This window comes from Lactuca virosa, chromosome 6 (genome assembly GCF_052849685.1).
Source record: "Lactuca virosa cultivar CGN04683 chromosome 6, Lactuca_virosa_CGN04683_v6, whole genome shotgun sequence".
Classification (NCBI taxonomy): domain Eukaryota; kingdom Viridiplantae; phylum Streptophyta; class Magnoliopsida; order Asterales; family Asteraceae; genus Lactuca; species Lactuca virosa.
The window spans coordinates 276,324,384-276,332,858 of NC_136431.1; the positions used below are offsets into that span (position 1 = coordinate 276,324,384).

General features: G+C 38.2%; 1 non-coding gene across 1 annotated transcript; it reads left to right on the top strand.

Moving 5' to 3' along the window:
* Positions 1–4,744: 4,744 nt before the first annotated feature.
* Positions 4,745–4,849, top strand: LOC145122888 (small nucleolar RNA R71). Its single transcript, XR_013714786.1, has one exon. It is a non-coding gene; the product is annotated as a small nucleolar RNA R71 (small nucleolar RNA).
* Positions 4,850–8,475: the final 3,626 nt, after the last annotated feature.

The window sequence follows — 8,475 nt, forward strand, 5'->3', positions numbered from 1 at the left end:
TCCCCTCCCCCCTCCCGCGAACTTTCAAGCCACGTTGTGAAATCGAAACTTGACGACGTGACGTTTAAAACGTTTGCATAATATGGGGGGTGAATCCCACGTCGCGATGTCAAAGATATTTTTTTTCTTTTGACTAAAAATTCATTTTTTTTTCTCTAAAATTTCACCACTCTAATAATTTCAACCCCACACTTGATTTTTACTGTTTTCTAAAAATTAATATGACTATGATGATTAATCATCCTAAAACTCAGCTAGAAATGCAAAAATTAAAAATATGCAAAATTGAAAAGAAAAACGCAACCTGAGCTCGGGTTGCCTCCCGAGAAGCGCTTCTGTAACATCCCAAAAACAGGACATAAAATTTTTGTTTTTAGATTAATAAATCGTTAATACATATTGTTTCCATAAAACCAGAGTAACCAATATCTAGCAAAACATCATTAAACCAGAGTAATTACAGAAAGCGGAAACATGTGGTGTGTGCATGTAATCATCCCGAACTCTTACATTTGAAAACAAGAGTACCTGAAACATAAACTGAAAACTGTAAGCACAAAGCTTAGTGAGTTCCCCAAAATACCATACCACATACGACCACAGATTATCATGCACATACATATAGTTGCCATGGGCTCCCCCCATTGTCTTTATCTATTATGCCATGGGCTGCCCCATGGTCTTTACCTGGAATTCCATGGGCTTCCCCCCATGGTCTGATATCCAACCGCCACAGGCTCCCCCCGGGGTCTTCCATGCAAGTATCACATAGACGACTAGAATACCACGTAACACATAAAACAACTCGCATACCACATAACGCATAATGGGCCGGCATTTGTGCCTTCAACCCATGGATATAGTGAGGAGACTCACCTCGCACTGCTGAATCATACAGAAACACCCTTGGTTGCTGGCTGGAAGATCCACGAACTATCAATAGCAAAACAACGCCCAATTAACAATTGGGTTCCAACCCATAAACACTACTTCATACCTGAGATAAAAAGATCATTTTAACCCTAACCTAGCCTTGTCCAAACTAACACCCAAGCTTACAATCTGAAAGGCCCAAATGCCAATTAATCAACCAATGGCCCAATTTTCCAAATTGGGCCCAAACCCCTTACATGGGCCTTACCTTAAGACCCAACCATTCATTCTAGTCCAAAACACTTTGCATTACGATGGCCCATTAATAACTTAAACACTCAAGCCCAAAATACCAAAAACCACTTGTGGCCCAAATGATGGCCCAATTTTCCAAATTGGACCCAATGCCCTTCGTGGGCCATCTCAATCTTACAGTCAGACCAAAACCTGATGGCCCAACAGGGCCCAAGACACATAATCTCAACAAATGGCCCACACCAAAGCCCAACAACAAAACTTCCCCTCACTGAGTACACGGGGCGTACTTAACTGTACGCTAAGCGTACAAGTTGTTTGGCTTGTATGCTGCGTGTACAGACTTGTACGCCCAACGTACTCCTACATTGAGCCAAAACCTTCAATAAGCTCTTAATGCTTGATCCCTTAAGTCCAAACCATAGATCCACTTCTAAATAAACGTCTAGAACCTTAAGGTCACTGACTTGGTGACTTTGCATGCCCCAAGAAGACCCAATCTCAAAGTATAGCATTCTACTTTCATGAAAAGGACCCAAACTTAACCATGGATGGTTTTAAACTCTAAAGGTACCAACTTTATGGACCTTGAACCTCATAAACACTAAGAGGGACAACTCAAAGCTCCTGGAATGGAATCAAGACCACTAGATCTCATTCTTGGGACCAAAATGAACCAAAACTCATAAATGGTAGATCTAAGACATCAATGATCAAGTTCAAAGCTTTTTACCTCCAACAAGCTGGAAATGAGACACATAAGCAGGATCCATAAGCTCTTCCTTGATTCCTATCCTTGCACCAAGCTCCATCTTCTTAGAAATGGACCAAATACACCAAAAACGGACACCATAAGCTCAAAATGCCACCATGAAGCCTTAAGGACGATTTCTAGGGTTTTAGAGGGTGGGGGATAGCTTAGGAAATGAAGAAAGAGGCTAACATTATGCTTATATATGGTACAACCCTAAGATTTGGGTTTTCAATCTGCCCCTTGTACGCCCATCGTACCACCTCGTACGCCCAACGTACGAGCACTCGCACCCCGACCCAACCTCGCACCGATGCTGTGCGTTCCTCCAGTTACGCCTTGCGTAACCCCCTTTGCCTCGGTACGCCCTGCGTACCACCATGGTACCCCCCGCGTACTAGGGTTTTTCCCAAACCCTAATTCTTCTGAAGGCCATAACTCTCTCGATACAACTCCGATTTCGAGCATCTATATATCCATAAAAAGGTGTCGATACGCTCTACACTATTATCAACTCATACCAGACATAAGATATTCCAGACGGACATCCACTTTTCATAAAAGCCCTAACTGACAAATTACCTAAATGCCCTTTGATTCCAAACACAAACCGAATACCCAAAACATCTGAATTACATTATCCAACTCCAACTGGGTCCAAAACTCAATTCCTCAAGGATATGAAGCCTACTAATACCCAATCCCTGATCACCATCCCCAACATGGGAACAATTCGAAACAAGGCGTTACAGCTACTTTTTATAGGAGTCATGAGCCGGAGTCCGTTCTGCCTCACGTTGAATCGTTCGGAGTTTCAATCACCAATTGCACCTTCTGTTCCCTCCATCTTCTCTTGTATGCTTGTACTTTCCTTAAGTAGGCCTTCTTAGAGTTTTCCTTCTTCAATTTGGAATCACCTTCTCTGAGCTTTCGCTTAACTCCTTTATTTTCAACAAGTTTAGGTCCTTTTCTTTCTTCACTTTGTAGCTCCTTATCTTCGACATTCTCCTTGTCAAAAGCTGGTTGTCTCAAGACTTGGGTAACTTCTTTTTCCTCATCACTTCACACCAAACTTTCTTCACTCTCCTCACTAACTAAAGAACGTGGAGTTTTGTAAGCAAAGACTTCGAAAACGATTGGAATCGATGCTCTAGGCTTTGTACGCTTGACTTCTTTAATGGCTTAAATATCTTCTTCCATTAATTTCTCCAATTCCTCAAGCTCGTTTTCTTCATCAATATTGAACACTTCATTTTGAGCATAATCTTCTTTGAATCCATCTTCCACTCCAAAACTCCTTTCTTGATCTCCCACTCGCAATGTGAGTTTTGACTCGCATATATCCACCAAGGCTCGAGCGGTATTGAGCAATGGACGCCCAAGGATAATTGGGACATTTTTATCTTCTTTCATATCAAGTACTACAAAATCAATTGGAAAAATAAAATTTCCAATTTTCACCAAATATCCTCAACTATGCCTTGAGGATGAGTCACAGAACGGTTGGTCACATGAATTGTCATTCAAGTAGCCTTCAGGTCTGGAAGATTAAGCTTTTGATAGAACGAATAAGGCATTAATTTATGCTTGCTCCAGAATCGGCTAAAGCGTAAGTCTTCATGTTATTTCCAAATTCACATGGAAGTGTAAGGCGTCCAGGATCTCCCATCTTCTTTGGTATTTCTCTCATAATTACCATGGAACTTTGCTCACTGAGGACAACCTTGGAAGTATTCTCTAGTTGTTGGCCCGTGTTGAGTAAGTCTTGAAGAAACTTTGCATATTCGGGAAATTATGCCAAGGATTCAACAAAAAGGAGTATTAATAGGAATACCCTTAACTTGCAACATAAATTTCAGATGTTCTTGCTCCAGTTGATGAAATCTTGCTCGAGAAGGAAATGGTAGCGGAGGACAAAAAGCTTGAGTGCAAGAATGATTTTTCTTTTCAGTCCATGCCCACGTCGTGGCGATTGAATCTCCACGTCGTGATGTCAAGGATTCTGCAGAATTTTTATCTTCAACCTTCGACTTCTTTTGCTATGGTTCGGGTTGAGTTGGATCTTATTCAAGGGCTTCTAGGAACTCAAAAATAGTATATTCTTCAGTGTCGATGGCCATGACATGCGGTTGTAGCTTTTTATCGGGAATTTGTGGAGATATCCGTTCATTAACCAATGTAGTTAATTGACTAAGTTGAGCTTCAATGTATTTGATCGATGCTTGATGATTTCTAAGTAAAGCTTGCTGATCTCTCATTAGAGCTTGTTGGTCTCTTATTGCCGCATCGGTTTCATCATGACGTTTTTTCGAAGCCTCCAAGAATCTAGTAAGCATGGACTCAAAATCTACTTTCTTTTCAGGTTATGGTTGCTCTTTTTGGTAGAAGCCTCGGCCTGTTTGCCTATATTTCTCTTCCTTTTGCTTTTTGTATTCATCGTAAGGCAACCATTCTTTCTTTGGCTTCCTCCAATCTTCATCGTAACGGTCTCCACTTGAGTAGCATACTTAAGCTTTCTTATTCCCGTTTTTGTCCAAGTGGCAATCTTTTGTAAAATGTGGACCATTGCATTTTTCACAACCCACATGTATAGCATGTATGGATTGATCCATCTTTGTCATTATTCGGTCCATATTATTTAGCATAGCCAAAACAGCCGCCATGTCTTCAGAAGTGCCACTCCCAATTCCTTTTGATCCTTCATTTCGAGGATTATGATACTCACGCGAATGCTTAGAAAATTCTTCATTCAGCTCCTTAATTTTAGCAGGATTTTTCTTTGTTAAAGGTCCTTGAGAATCAAGGAGTTTCCTTGTCATCACATTTACCCCATCGTAAAAGATTGATACTTCTTGTTGCACATTAAGATCATTTGGGGAAATTTTGAAGAAATCCTTTGTCACGCTCTCATGCTTCATAAAGTGATTCATCCAGTTGTTGCTCAAAGTTAGCTTTTGCCTTCTTGAGTTTGGACACTTTTGATGGTGGGCAAAAATTTCTCTAAGAACTGTTCATGCATTTGTGCCCATGTAGTAATGAAACCGGTTGGAAGTGCCTTCAACCAATCCTTAGCAGCTCCTTTAAAAGTGACTAAAGGCATTCTCAATAACAGCGTCTCGCGTGGAACATTTTGAATGTTGAAGTAATCAACGATGTCATTGAATTCATCAAGGTGTTTGTAAGCATCCTCATGATCTTTCCCGGAAAATGGAACGTCCTTAAGCGCGGAAAGAATATGTCCTTTAAGCTCTAATGTTGCGGTAGCGGGAATTGCGGGTTGCACTAAGTCTGGATCGGTGTCCTCTCGAATTCTCTTCTTGTATGTTTCCATCGAAATGCCCGCAATGTCTGCCATGTTGTTTTCTTTCTTGCTTTCGGTTTCACTACTTTCGTCTGTTTCGTAACCATCCTCCTTTGGATTGTTCTTAGTGCCTTCTAAAGTGCCTTTGTCCTTTGGAGGGTTGCTTGATTCTCCTACGTGCTGTCCTTTCTTCTTGCCAAGAACAGATTTAAGATCTTTGAACGGTGATTTCTTTGGTATGTTTGTTTCTCCTACGTTCTTGTCCGTCTTTTTACGAAGGGTTGACTCTAGATCTTCAAGCGGTGGTATCAAAGGTGTATTGGATCCACGGGTCATGTACTACTGCAACAAAAACAAAAATAAAAATGTAAAAACGAACAAAGTAATTAAAAAGTCCTACTGATCGATCACCATAACGTGGTAATGATGTCACGTCGTTTTGAAGCAAATAAACTTAACAGAAGCTAAAAACGAAATAAAACGTAAAAGAGTTGAACCCACGTCGTGATCTGTAAGAGTTCACGTCGTGACTTCAGTAAAACTAATGCTAAAAATTAACTTTTTGCAGGTTTAACCCCACAAAAAGGATCGATTAACCTAAAGCAATTAAATCAAAAACTAAAATAGCCGCTCCCTGCCAACATCGCCAAAAACTTGATGTGGTGCAGATTATACCGTATCTAGCTTAAATTTATAACCTAACTACTTATCTATTATTGCACCTATAGGCAGTGTACCTAGTCATTGTATAACATAGTAAAGTAAGTTGGGGTCAAACACAAGGAACAGATTTAATTTATTAACCTAATCACAAAAAATTAACCTAAAACAAGCGAAAGTTAAACTGGTTTTTATCTGATTTTGCAAGTTCATACAAACTTAAACTCTTTAACTAACGATTACAATCAATTACTAAGAACATTTCCGTTTAGTTCGAATCCACTTCCGCTATATGGTTAACTACTAATTATGGATTATTAATGTTGGTTATCAAATATTATTTTATTAGCAATTCAATTCCAGATTTACTAATGTTTTCACTAATTCATGTAAAACTATGTATGGTCATACACTAGCAAACACGAAATCAGTTATAGAATGTAGATAAGCTATGTAAGATTGATCTAAATAAACACAATTATGGTCACAATTTATGTTCTCCAGCACGGCTAAATTAGTTACTTTTATCACTTATCTAAGATTTGGTCGATCCTAATATTCATTAAACTACTAGGTAACAAGTTCATGTAATTTAATGGTCACAAAGCTACACAGAACCTGAATTCAAGCATTCAAAGTATCAAATATTAACATGATAGGTAAAGATAATCAAAACACAAGCTCATAACCAACTATTAAAATCCATGGTTGCCGAAATCGGGATTAATCGGCGATTAATGGTGGATTAATCGTTTGGCATTCTCCAACCGTCGAGGATTAGAGTATTAATCGGAAATTTAGGATTAATCGGGTTTGGCGGGAATAATCGGTCTTGGCGGGATTAATCGGTCAACAAAAGTCAAAAAAGTCAAAAAAAAAAGTCAAAAAAGGTCAAAACAATTCAAAAACTCAACTTTTTTTTTACTCCAAAATTTTCAAATTTTCAAAATTTCAAATATTATACCAAAATGTTCATATTTTTGTATTTTCAAATTTTCAAAATTTTAAATTACAAATTTTCTTATTTTCTAATTTTGAAGTACTTGTTTTTCTTAAGATATATTAATATTTGATTAATTTTAATATTTTATTAATAATCTATGGTCCCCGATAAATCCTTGCCAAGACCGATTAATCCCTTAACACCAGTCGACCGTCAAGCTACCATCGAGTGATTTTTACAACCTTGTTAAAATCCATAATTTAATAAACTAAACCATAGAGTTAAAGCTTCATCTAGCTAAACGGAAGTAGCTAAATTCAGCTACTCATGGCTGAAACACATGAACAAAATCTCAACAATGAAAGACATGGTTAAAGTATACCAAACTAATGTAATGAATATATTCTTCAATCTCTAGATATTCAAATAAATCTCCTTACTAGAATGCTTAATTTTGGTTTCTCTGAATAATTCTTCTCCAAAAATCTCTCTGAAAATCTTCTAAGTCTCCTCAAACCGTGGAAGTGAATGAGGATTTATAGTTTTGGGAATGTTCGCGCTTCACGACGTGAACAATGATTTCACATCGTGAATTTGAGAAAAATCCTTATCAGGCAAGGACTTTGACTCCCCGTGCACTTATCTTCTAGAACACTCACTCCACGTCGTGAATGTGATGGCCACATCGTGATTTGGGTTTTTCGTTGGGATTTTTCTTCTTTTAAGCTTTCATTCTCCAAAGTTCCAATTCTTGTCCATTTTGGTCCTCTATCTTCAAGAGTGTCCCTTTTGGCTGCAAAATACAATTTAATATTAATAAGTACCAAATATATTTGCAAATAACCAAAATATCAAAATAAAATGTATTAAAATATGTGACAACCCGATATTCCAAGTCAATGTATTGTTCAAAAGTCAAATGTTATAATCTATTTTGGAATCATTAAAAATAGCGTCAAAAATAAAGTGTTCTTAAGTCTCAATTGGGATACATAAAATTTTAGATATTGTGTCAAGGTTTTCAGAAATATAAAGAACACTCAAATTCGAGTTATAACGAAGAAGTTATGACCAATCGAAAATCCGCGACACAGTCGGTAAAACACTGTTAAGCGTAAAAAGTGAAATTTCAATAAAATGATTTTTAGCCTTAAGTATCTAAACGAAAGTCGTAGATTATGTTAAACCGTGAGCGTGTATAAAAAGAACGCCCAAATCTGACTTCGTATGAGGAAGTTACGATTTTTCTAAGTTTCGGATATAGCAGTAGACAGCTAAAAACTCGAAATAGAGATCGAGCGCTTTTTAGCCGACAAAACCTAAACGAGAATTGAAGATCTCGACATTAGTAGTACAACGGTAAAAAGACAGACTAAAACGGACATCGAATGAAGAAGTTATGAATTTTTAACGGATTTATCATGTCCCGGCCTATTAAAAATATAATATTAAAATTTACGTCAAACTTAGCCGACGGAGTCTAAACGAAAGTTGTAGAGTATATTTTCACCTACGCGTGGATATAAAGAACGTCCAAAACGGAGCTCGTATGCGAAAGTTACGCATTTTTAAAGTTTTTGGCACACACTTCGAGGCTTATCCGAAGGATTACGCCCCACGTACTTCGGAGTACACCCAGTGTACCCAATGCAAGGCCTCGGATCGGCCACGTCGCCCCTACACCCTCTACTA